General features: G+C 45.8%; 1 long non-coding RNA gene across 1 annotated transcript; it reads right to left on the minus strand.

Moving 5' to 3' along the window:
• Window positions 1–9698: 9698 nt before the first annotated feature.
• LOC137426709 (uncharacterized) lies at window positions 9699–11612 on the minus strand. The gene is made up of 3 exons (XR_013623624.1): window positions 11482–11612; window positions 11129–11299; window positions 9699–11013 (listed from the first exon to the last, which is right to left on the minus strand). It is a non-coding gene; the product is annotated as an uncharacterized LOC137426709 (long non-coding RNA).
• Window positions 11613–12755: the final 1143 nt, after the last annotated feature.

Below are 12755 nucleotides of genomic sequence, written 5' to 3' on the forward strand. Positions count from 1 at the left end.
GAAAAGAGAGGGATGGGGGAGAGAAGGAGGTGTGGGAAGAGCGTGCTGCACTTTTTTAGGAGGGGAGAGCAAGGAGGGGACAGAGAGAGACGGTGAGTGGGGAGAAAAAGAGAGAAAGGGGAGGTGGGGAGAGTTAGCAAAGAGAATGTTATGTTATGCTTTATGCCCCACACACCCACACACACACGATTATATACATACACATATCTAAATACATATTGTTACATTTGTTAGGGGGGGGGGGGTAGATATTGTTTTAGAACAGTTAGAAATGCATAGGTTAATATGTTACTTGTGTGGGGTAGTTTAGCCAATTTCTATGTATTAAGTAGGGGAATGTTAGCTTCAGAATTGTCCTGTTTAAATTTACATAATATGACGGGAGGTGTGTTGTTCAATAAATAGCCAGGGTGTAACGTAAAGGACCTGCATGTAAATCCTTCTGCCAATCTCCGAGTGAGGCACCAGTGGTGCCTTGGAAAATGTTGGGAAGGCTCTCCGGGTTCTGGGCGGTCTCGCAAGAGAAGGGAGGACACAGGATAGTTGGTTCGCCCTCGGAGCGAGTGAGAGAGTTTTTGTTCAGCTCCAGAGAGGAACGGTTTTATGTCTGCCTCGTTCCTGCACATCTCTCCTGTTTGTGTGCTTATTCGTGACTGCTCGCCTGCTTCGTTGTGGGTTCGTGGCTGCTTCGGCAACACCTTCATCATCACATCACAAGAGCTAAGGCCTCACTCAGTTCTCGTTTCCCTCCGCGTCTGTGCTTGAGGCTGGTGAGTGTTGCCTTCGATTTCCTTAGATTTGGTTATTTCCTTGTAAATAATTGTTATTTATTGTGGATCCGTATTTCCCTCCCCCCATCTCCCTCCCCCTCCAGCCCCGTCCCGCCATCAAACCCCTCCATCGGGTTTTACTCTTCCTCTGGTATTTGTGGAGGGCAATAAACTCCCATTAACATCACATTAAGGATCTCGTGTGCTTTTTTTTGCGATTCCCGCACGTGCGAATCCGCCATTGCCCAAACACAGACGAAAGGCGTAAAAGTCCATCCGTCCAGTGGTCCGTGTTAACAGACTGCTAGACATGACAATATTGTCATGTGTCTACCCTGTAGTGAACACTGCAGGGCGGCACGGATGACCAAACAAGCTTTAACTCCAAGGCGTTCAATCCAATGGCGGACCTTCGCTACACGCGAGGGAAAGGAGGATGACAAACTTACCTGGATGGCTTCCACCCGACGTCTTTGAACCTGCAACAATGAACTCAAAACCGACACAGGATTTACTGTAAATAAATACCGGCTTTATTAAAGAAATGCTGGTAACAAAACAATGCACGATTAAAAAAGAAATGATGATTCCTAAACAGGATGTCCCCATACAGACTCAATTACAAACAAAGGAAAATATAAAATAACGAAAATAATTTGTGTTATTTATTGTGGGCACTTAACTCTGAGCTGCTCTTGAACCTCGTCAGGAATAGTCCCGGTTCATCACAGGCCTCTATGTCCTTGCGCGGGAAACTGCAGGCTGCACTGCCCGTGGGTGGAAACTTGGCCTCGCTGCGCAGTCCGCTCACTCCTGACTCCGTGTGTGAAGCGAACAGGAGCAAACTACGCCCACTCGGTAGTTTGCTCGACCGCTCGGTCATCCAGCCACGCTCGTCCTCACGATCTCGTTCACCAACACCGACTTGCCAAGGTACAGAAAATGCGGCTGTGCCTTCAATCCGAACCCCGCGCAAACAGAGCACTACGAAATGTTCACGTGCTCGTCAATGAATTCCCCTCACACAGGAGCACTATGAACTCCGACCGCTCACCATGAAATCCCGAAGCAGAGCGAGATACGAAATCATGACCGTTCACCACCAAAGCCAGAAAAGATGCGAGGAAGTCAAGAGCCTCGGCCCTTCTCTATCAAAGTCCGGACCCAAGAGATGTTCGACCATTCGTTATGAAGGCCAGCTAGGAGAGAGAAAAGCCACAGCAACAACAACAACAGGCATTTTAAGGCCATTTTCCCTGCAAGAGCGGGGGTTAGCCTTGCGGTCCCCATGACAATCTTCTCCATTTTGCCCTATTTTCTGCATCTCCCCTTGTTAACCCCCTTGCCCGCATTTCTTCTTCGACCATCTTTAGCCAAGTCTTTCTCAGTCTTCCCCGTCCTCAACTTTCTTCTACATTCATTTCCATCACTCTTCTCAACCAGTCACTTTCATCCTTCCTCAACACATGACCAAACCATCTCAAACTGTTTCTCTTCACAGCATCCATCACAGGCTCTATTCCCATCATCTTTCGCAATTCATCATTTGTCTTCCTCTCTCTCAACGATACTCCACACATCCACTGAACCATTCGCATTTCCACCCTTTCCAGCCTTCGTTGTTGCTCTACATTCATTACCCATGCCACGATGCCACGTTCATTACCCAAAGCCACGATCAACTAAAATGTTGGGGAGACGACCGCTCCCCACCAAACCCAGAAAACGAGAGCAGGCAAATGTGTCCACCTTCCACCAACACCTCCAGGACCCGAGAGAGACAAAATATCCGCCCTCCAAATCCTTTGTACTCAAGGCTCTGACGTCATCCCATGACGTCTCCGTGTCCGCTCCTATCAGCGAGTGCAGTCTTAGCAGTCCTTGCTTGAACCAAATTCCGGACCAATCACTGCTCTTCGGGGCGTGGCCCCACGGCCCGCCTGCTCGATGTGGCAATGTCGCGGCTGGCAGTGCCAGCGGTATTGTTCGATGCCTGGTTTCCGGTCGCTTTTATTTAGTTTCTCGTCGGTCGCTGGTTTCCGGTCGCTGGTTTCCGGAGCGAATCCAGAGCCAGAGATCGTCAGAGTCCAGGGCCAGAGAGTTCGAATCCAGAGAGTTGGTTCCTGCCAGAGAGAGAGTTTGGGGGTCCGGGCCGGGTTTTATATCCCCCGGAGCCCCACCATAATGTTCCACGGGCCTCCACTGGCCGCCGGGGGTCACGTGTCGTAACGGCCCCTCATTAGTCACTTCCCTTAGCTCTCATTGGCCGCCGTTATTGGCCACTCCCTTTAACTCCCATTGGCTGTTATTTCCTGGCCACTCCCTTTAGCTCCCATTGGCTGTTTGCTGCTTACCAGCCACGCCCTCCAGCTCCTCCCTCGGGCCTGTTAGACTTGCGCTAGGCCCATGACATGGCATTCCAGGCTTCAATGAGGCCTACCCTTACTCTACCTGCCTCAACGCATACTAAAACTGGGAAGGAGACTATACTTCACATTTAATAAGAAATAACTGACTAATCGAGGCTACATGTTGTGGTGCAACTAACTATAGGGGGGTTGCCTTTATTTACAAAACCACAACAACATATATATGTATATATACAGTCACATGAAAAAGTAAGTACACCCCATGTAAAGTTTTGACTTTTTCAACATATTTCAACATACAGCTATTTGATCTTCATTTCAACAATATTGATAGATAAAGGTGATATAATATAACAAATATCATGAAACATTTACATTTTGTAGTCCATTGTATAATTTAAATAAACATAAATGCAAATTTTGCATGTGGAAAAAGTAAGTACACCCCTACTGTCACTACCCCCTAAAAGTAGGTACACCCCTACTATCACTACGTCAAATACCTAAAATTAGAATCAGGTGCGCCAGCTCAGGTGCAAATGATTAGAACATCGTTAGAGAGGATCTTGGAGGAACCTGTCTTATTTAAACCTCAGACATTTAGTTTTGTTTGCTCTTTGTTGTTGAAGTGTGCGGCGTCACAATGCCGAGATCAAAAGAGCTCTCTGAGGCCTTCAGAAAGAAGGTTGTAGATGCCTACGAGTCAGGGAAGGGATTTAAAAAGATCTCCAAACAATTTGAAATCAATCATTCGACTGTCCGGAAGATCATCTACAAGTGGAGAAGATTCCAAACAACTGCCAACTTGTTCAGGCCAGGACGCCCCAGCCAGTTCAGCCAGAGAGCAGACCGCAAGATGCTGAAAGAAGTCTCTAAGAACCCCAGAATGTCATCACGGGGCCTACAGGTAGCTCTTGCCACTGTTGATGTCAAAGTGCACGAGTCTACCATTAGAAAGAGGCTGCACAAATTTGATCTACCTGGGAGGTGTGCCAGGAGGAAACCTTTGCTGTCCAGAAAGAACATCAGGGCAAGAGTAAAGTTTTCCAATGAACACCTGGGCAAAGACCAGCACTTCTGGAACAATGTGCTCTGGACAGATGAGTCAAAGGTGGAGCTATTTGGCCACAGTATCAGAAGACATCTTTGGTGAAAACCAAAGACAGCATTTGACCACAAGAACCTGATACCAACTGTAAAGCATGGTCGTGGAAATATTATGGTTTGGGGCAGCTTCGCTACATCAGGGCCTGGGCAGCTCACCATCAGAGAATCCACTAAGAATTCTTCATTGTACCAGAGGGTGCTTGAGGATAATGTGAGGCCATCTGTCAGAGAGTTGAAGCTCAACCAAAGGTGGAACTTGCAACATGACAATGACCGTAAACATACCAGTAAATCCACCAAGGAATGGCTGAAAAGAAAGAAATGGAGGGTTCTGGAATGGCCAAGTCTAAGCCCGGATCTAAATCCCATCGAGATGTTGTAGTGGGATTTGAAACGAGCTGTGCATGCAAGAAACCCCTCAAACATCGCACAGCTGAAAGAATTCTGCATGTAGGAGTGGGCAAAAATTTCTCCCAGTCGATGTCAGAGACTGGGAGACAGTTATAAGAAACGCCTACTTGAGGTTGTTTCTGCCAAAGGGGGCAATACCACCTATTAGAGCCAAGGGTGTACTTACTTTTTCCACATGCGAAATTTGCATTTATGTTTATTTAAATTATACAATGGACGACAAAATGTAAATGTTTCATGATATTTGTTATATTATATCACCTTTATCTATCAATATTGTTGAAATGAAGATCAAATAGCTGTATGTTGAAATATGTTGAAAAAGTCAAAACATTACATGGGGTGTACTTACTTTTTCACGTGACTGTATATACATATAAACATAGCCTTTATACAGTATAGTGTCAGTTAACGTCCTGTATGAGCGCTTGTGAGCGAGGAAACTGCACGGATGGCACTGGTCCAGATTAATCGCACTGGCAACGGTACCCGCCCTATGGGCGGGGCTTCAATTGGGAGGCCCAAATGAAAAGGCAAAATATCAGAAATTGAAGGCTTTTTAAAATTTAAACGATTCATATAAACATCCGTTAAATCATATCACACGCAAATCATCAAAATCTAAACAGTACATGGCGCCCATTTTGAAAAAAAGATTGAATTCTGCAAAACGGAAGCGACCGCTACACGTTTTTCTCAGTCGCACGTTTATGTGTGAAGAGTGTGCGCTGAATCTGTAACACGGAAGTGGCCGCTACACCTGTTTCTCAGTCGCTTTGCACACACTGCTGTGTTTCTTCGGAGTGTTTATTTGGAGCCGCACGTTTATATAGGAAGAGTTCATCAGGAGTCGATCTACTCTCTCCTGGTACGTATAATTTCAACAAAAGCTGCATCACTGTTCATATCGGTAAATATTATTCCATCGTGTTTGGAAAAATTGGAAAACTTGGAAAATTGGAAAAACAATATTAGTCTAGTAGGAAGACTAGGTCCCCCTGCACCCCCCGGAGATATACTTCTAATCAGTGTTTCTAGATTGGAAAAAATGTGTAGAAAATGACTAGCTATGGCCCCAAGCTGAAAAAATGTCCCACATACCATTTTTATGCAAATTACTGCTGCAAATTTTATGCAAAATTATGCAAATTTTATGCAAATTTTTGATGAGGAGTAGAGTTGAGGGGTCTTTGAGCGCTTCATCGAGGTGCTCTCGGTTGCAAGACTGGGTCATTCTGAGAAGCACAGCAGGGTCAGAGATCATGATGTTCTCCTCCTCAGTGAATCTCTCCATCAACAGCCTCTCCATTGCCTCACACACTGTTTTGAGGCAAAAGAGGGACTTTGCGTAGGCCTTTCCACTGAGAACACCTTTGAGAGATCCACTTGTTACTAGTTGTGCCTCAAAGAGAATCTCTGCATATCCAGAACCACGCATCTTGTGTCCAGTGAGCATCCCGATGTAGTTCATGGATGTGTGGAAGGGTCCAATCGTTACTACATGACTAGCAAATTCATTTGGCCAGCGCCAGATGATGGGAAGGGCTTTCATGCAGACACCCAGATCAAATGTATTCAGGACCCATCTCTGACCCACCTCAGCAGTTGCTGCCTCGGAACGCTTCAGTAGCTCACGAACAACTGCGTTGTCTGTGATCGGTCTGTGCCTGGTGCCTGCATGGCATGGCAATGGCCTGCAGCCTGTGCCTGGGCTAGGGGGTTTCACCTCTGCAACTGGTTCTCCCCCACCCAGCAAATCAACAGTCGACTACTGCACGCCTATCCACCAACCGATCACAGACAACGCAGTTGTTCGTGAGCTACTGAAGCGTTCCGAGGCAGCAACTGCTGAGGTGGGTCAGAGATGGGTCCTGAATACATTTGATCTGGGTGTCTGCATGAAAGCCCTTCCCATCATCTGGCGCTGGCCAAATGAATTTGCTAGTCATGTAGTAACGATTGGACCCTTCCACACATCCATGAACTACATCGGGATGCTCACTGGACACAAGATGCGTGGTTCTGGATATGCAGAGATTCTCTTTGAGGCACAACTAGTAACAAGTGGATCTCTCAAAGGTGTTCTCAGTGGAAAGGCCTACGCAAAGTCCCTCTTTTGCCTCAAAACAGTGTGTGAGGCAATGGAGAGGCTGTTGATGGAGAGATTCACTGAGGAGGAGAACATCATGATCTCTGACCCTGCTGTGCTTCTCAGAATGACCCAGTCTTGCAACCGAGAGCACCTCGATGAAGCCCTCAAAGACCCCTCAACTCTACTCCTCATCAAAAATTTGCATAAAATTTGCATAATTTTGCATAAAATTTGCAGCAGTAATTTGCATAAAAATGGTATGTGGGACATTTTTTCAGCTTGGGGCCATAGCTAGTCATTTTCTACACATTTTTTCCAATCTAGAAACACTGATTAGAAGTATATCTCCGGGGGGTGCAGGGGGACCTAGTCTTCCTACTAGACTATATCGCCTATTTTACTCCAGGGGTCCCAGGATTACCCACCCAAAATATCGTTGCAATCGGTTCAGCCGTTTTTGCGGTACCTGCGAATGGATGGACAGACATTTGGTGAATTATAGTAAGATAACCAGGAAAAAAGGCAATCCATAAGGTACAACAAAATGACAATCACAAATGTTTACCTTTAAAGGCTGTTAATCAAGTGGGAAACTAGAACGACACTCAGTAGAGAGTATACCTCCACCAGGTGAACAGTTTACGTTTTGTATCTCAGAGTAGACCAGAAATACAGAATAACAATACAGAATCACATTTAATCAAAATCATCCGTCCACAACTTTTTGACATATCCTGCTTTGTATCGTTTTTGGCCCTATCTCCCAATGGTGAAGGATCACTTAAAAAATTCTACGAGCCGGATCCGGATCCGGATCTTCACCAAAATTGAATCGATTATTCCCTGTCACACACACAACCTGTCAAAAAAGTTTCGTCCAAATCCATCCATAACTTTTTGAGATATCCTGCTATGTATCGTTTTTGGCCCTTTCTCCCAATGGCGAAGTTCAGAGGGTCCGCTGTGGGGAACTGTGGGGAACTTTAGAAATTCTAGTAGCCGGATCCGAATCCGGATCTTCACCAAAATCTAGTCATTTCGTCCTTGTCACATACGCTACATCTCTGTCAAATTTCATCTCAATCAGTCCACAACTTTTTGAGATATTTTGTTCACAGACAAACGGACGGACAGACAAACAGACAGGGGTGAAAACATAACCTCCATCCACCTTTGGTGAATGAAATACAACCCACAGAGCTCACACAATGTCTATTTTTTGCCTTGACAGATAGAACCAACATGGTGGAGTGCCTGAACACGAGGATTTATTCAATGGTGGATGTTTTTTTACATGTATCTATGTTGAAGCACCAGGTGGTATTTGCTGGTATTAATATAACTAGGGCATGCCCGTACTATATATATATCTAAAATTATATCCCCCCCCCTATTTACATGAAATGGTTTGGTCCAAAGCGAACGGCTTGCGAGTGGTGACAATCCCCCCCCTCTATTTACATGCAATGGTTCGGTCCAAAGCGAACGGCTTCCGGAGTTTGGTAAAGAAATCGCCATCGCGTACACAAACGCGCAGGAAAGCGAATGAATCGCAAATTCGTTTTTATTAGTTGTAAAACATAATGCCCAATTATTCAATTAGCGCCAACGTATTTTGGCTGTTTGCAATTTAATCGCAAGGCAAAGTAGAAAGAGAAGAGGGAAAAAAAGAAAAGCCTTGCCTTGCTGCAAACAGCTGCTGCAAACAACAACAACAGGGAAGGCTGCACTGTCCGGAAGTTGGCATATCGCAGTTACGATTATTTTAGTGTTAATGGCCAATTATTCAATTAGCGCCAACGTATTTTGGCTGTTTGCAATTTAATCGCAAGGAAAAGTAGAAAGAGAAGAGGGAAAAAAAGAAAAGCCTTGCATTAACGCATTAACGCTTGCATTGCATTAACGGTTCGGCACACGTGATAGCTCGCTGCTCTCTGATTGGTTGAAGCGTTTTTTGGACATAGCTCGGTAGGTACTTGTCCGATTAATTTCAAACCTTGAAAAGGCACATCCTCGGGTCCCCAGCAATATACCTGGCAAGTTTCAAGTATATCGGACCCGTGGTTGTCGAGAAACAGCGGTCACAGACAAACACACAGACACACAGACACACAGACACACAGACACACAGACAGACACACAGAGATTGCTGGAATTATAGATAGATGAAATCAGCTCGCACAAAAAGGTAAAACAATGCGATCTCTTGTTGAAAAAAGAAAATTCCACAACATTTTCAGGGAAGGACCAGATGACAGCAAGGCACCGCACGACACCACGGGGTCGCACCACGTGTGCATGGGGACTAAACTTTATACTTTGATCAATTGACCAGTTATTACAAAGGAGAATAGGATGTATTTTTTGGTTGTGTTTAACAGAGTGACAGTGCATGCCACCTACGGGTACTTTTGCCTGTGAAGTAACACTGTACATAGCACGGGGTAGCGCAGGTGACTGAACTGCGTACGTAATATGTCGTCATTCACTTCATCTTATCACGTCGCTCACTCGGCACTGCCGCGTCATAAAAAGACGTGTGTGAACACTGTGGGGATGCACAACAGCTCTCTCTCAAAATACCACCCATCACTGGCAAATCCCACCGGTCACTTTGCTGATTTATGGAGAAGTAGAGAGAACAGCCTTGATTAAAGTAAATAAGCTTATTTATAACAATCAATAATTTCTTCAAAATTAGTCCGTGAGAGTCCATCGTGGAAAATCACATCATATAATGCAAAAAAATCGCTCCAAGCTTTGTTTACATTTACCGAAATACCCACTCCCTTGGAGTTCCTTTAAGTTGCATGCAAAGTTTTGGGCCGCTAGGTTTCATGGTTTTGGAGTTATGGAGGAGACACACACACTTACACATACACTACTGACTGCAACGACTGGAGACCTGGCTTGACTCCACCCACATCGATAGATTGAGAAGAGAAATCATAATGTCTGCCATGTTCTTTTAATGGTAAGACCAAGACATCTTTGTAAGTCTCATATTCACAATTCAAATTATCCGAGCCAGGTAACCACGATGTATTCTTTATGCACATAAGCAGTAAGCATGTTTTTGCTTCATGTACACAAGCTGGGTTTTTTATTTCTTTCTGGGAGTGATCGATGCAGCGCTCTGGCCAATACACTGCCCAAAAAGGGATGAGCAATTTATATGATAAGTGAAGTTTTTTGTCCGTAATTTTGGTTTTAACTCAAGTTGTCAAGGCCTAATAGTATGAAAATACAGAAGGGTCACCTGTCATCATCAACATGGTCAATGAGGATTGGGTCCATTATTACATGATGTCAGGATGTCATATAATATATTTTTTGCTTTTCATCAGGGGTAGTTTGAAATCGCGAATTCACCGAAATATACGTCAAACCCTGCGTGGCCACCAGGCGGCACCTGGGATCCACACTCGGCTTATGCACCACTTTTACAGATTGAAAAAGCTACAAATGGTGTCCACATGAAGGGATATTTTTTGGAATCTCGGCGGAGGTGTTTTCATTTAGGGAGGCTTTTTCGGCAGTATGGGGTTGGAGAATGGGAGAAATATTAAAATGGCACTACCATGGTCCAGCACCCAAAATGAACTAGTATTTCAAATATTAGGTCGCTATTGTAGAGGGACGCTTGGTCATGGGACTATGGGAGTGATCTGAAACCCATGCGACTTCTGCGGTGTGCCATGGTCGCATTGATTTCGCCAAGTTCACGTTACCGGTCTCGCACAGCACTCTTTGTGCCTTGACGACTTCATCAGCAGAACAGAAGGTTTTGAGCGTGCTGATGTAAACATCTATCTATTTATTACGTACGCATATTTGGCAGGAATATTTCGATTGATATGCCTCGACTCACACCCCGTCCCTAAATCCACCACCGAATGCCCCATAAATAATCAAATGAAAATAACATTTGTTTTTGTTAACTTTTAATTGGATGTGAAAAGTTTGGGTTAATTTCAGATCACTCTCCCCCACTCCCAGAGTTCAATGACCAACCATGCAACCCCTCCCCCCTCTCCTCTCCCGTGACGACGTAATATCTGAAATACCAGCTCCAGTTGTTGTGAATGTTTTTGCCCTTCGTGCAAAGAGCAAAAAGTCACATTCATGTCTCATTTCGTACACCATGTGTCTGACAGAGGAGGGGGGGGGGGGGGGGAGGCCGGAAGGGGGGGCTAGGGGAAAACATCCACAACTGATCAGCACTTCTGCTCCGTCTCCTGCGTTCCATCTCGCTTTGCTTGAACTTGAAGGAAGCAGTAAAAGGACATCTAGGATTAGTAACGTTAAACAATAAAAGGTAGAAGGTCTCTCGGCCCACAAGGTCCGTGTGTCGTACATCCAAATGATTTGATACATACCAATTAACATGCACACGAATCCCTGGAGCTGCAGCTTTTTTCCAGGTCAAGAAGGAAGTTCGGGGTTAAACCCCACAGGGCACGACCTTCTTTCCGGCCACACACCAAGAGTTTGATCCTCCACTGCTGACCTTTCCCCGGGGTAATGGCGTCCTGACACGCAGCTTGGCCCTGGGATAATAAAACAGAACTCAAAAAGTGCACACATGTACGAGCAACAATGGTTTGCTTAGCGCCATTAAACAAACATCATTATCTTGTGTAAAGGGTCTAAGGTTTCCCCTTCCTGTTGTTACAACATGCAATTGCATTTTAATATGTGCTTCGCGCTTTCCCCCAAATCACTTGCTTACGCGTCTCCATGCACAGCACCCGTGAACCAAATTAATGGCCCGAGGTAGGTGATTACACATAGATCGCGGTAGATCCATGAGAAACTCCGGCAAACGATCGCAGCGATGACGCCATTTAATCACGTGACTGCGTCGCGGACCAATTCAGACCCCGCCGGTTGCGTCATTTCCGACGGCAGGAATTTCGAATTTGATGCGCATCCCGAACACAGTGGCCTGCTGTTTACGAATGCTCCGCCAGTTAAATGATATTTCATTAGCGAATGCTCAGTACTAAGTAGAAAGACAGCCGGCTTAATGTGTCCTCCGAATCGGCACAAAAGCACCTCAGCGATGCGATGACCCGCACGCAAAGCACGGAGATTAGTATCGATCATGGTAGTCCGAGGAAAACGATGATGAAGATAGCCGGCTTTGCATGTACGGAAATGCGGCACCGTCACCCGCACGTGGCGTGCCGCACTCTGTTCGACATCTGCTTGCAATTTAGGTCCCGATACACATCTCTCGCTATTAAATGGCGGGCGAGTCTGACCGTCGGGTTCGTCGATCGCTATCAGCGGACCCTCTGAACCTGCTGTTTGTGGAGTCGTGTGGCCCCTCCGGGACGCCCTCACGTCTGGTGTGGCCAACATGCATGGCACAAGTCTTTCACGAACCGGCATGCCAGGCCTGACGTTCGGCTGAAGTTAAAGCGGGCATTTGTCATTTGTTCAGGATGCCGGCGATAGCTCGCCGTCTCTTCGCGAAGGACACCGTGGGACGTTTAACGTGCAGCGAGTAATATCGACAGTCGGGACACACACCCACACCCCACGACCCCCCAAATCACCCACTACCAGGGAACCATCACGTGTGCACAACCCTTCTCCCGTGCGTACATAATAGATAGACGATATCGGGGTGTATATTTATTAAGGACCAGAGAAGAGAGTGGGGAATTGTAACGCTGAAAAGCAGCAGAAAGAGTGAGACCTTTGAGGGTTGGACTAAGGTCGACGTTATTCAAAACATGAGATGAAGAGAAAATGGAAGATCATGTAAACGCCGCCGGAGATGTGAGAAATGACAATGGAAACGGGGAGGGGGAAAGGGGGGGGGGGGGGGAGGAGGACGGGGAATCAATTGTTTGGATTATTGAACAAACTACAGGAAAGGTCTGATGACACAATTCTCCTTAAATATAGTCCACGGCAATCATCTCCCATTTAAATGTTTCTTTGCAGTCAGCTGACTCATTCCAGGTCAAACATCCGCCCCGGCAGGTGAGAAAG

Source organism: Myxine glutinosa, chromosome 5, assembly GCF_964187855.1.
Source record: "Myxine glutinosa chromosome 5, kmMyxGlut1.1, whole genome shotgun sequence".
In the NCBI taxonomy this organism is placed as follows: Eukaryota; Metazoa; Chordata; class Myxini; order Myxiniformes; family Myxinidae; genus Myxine; species Myxine glutinosa.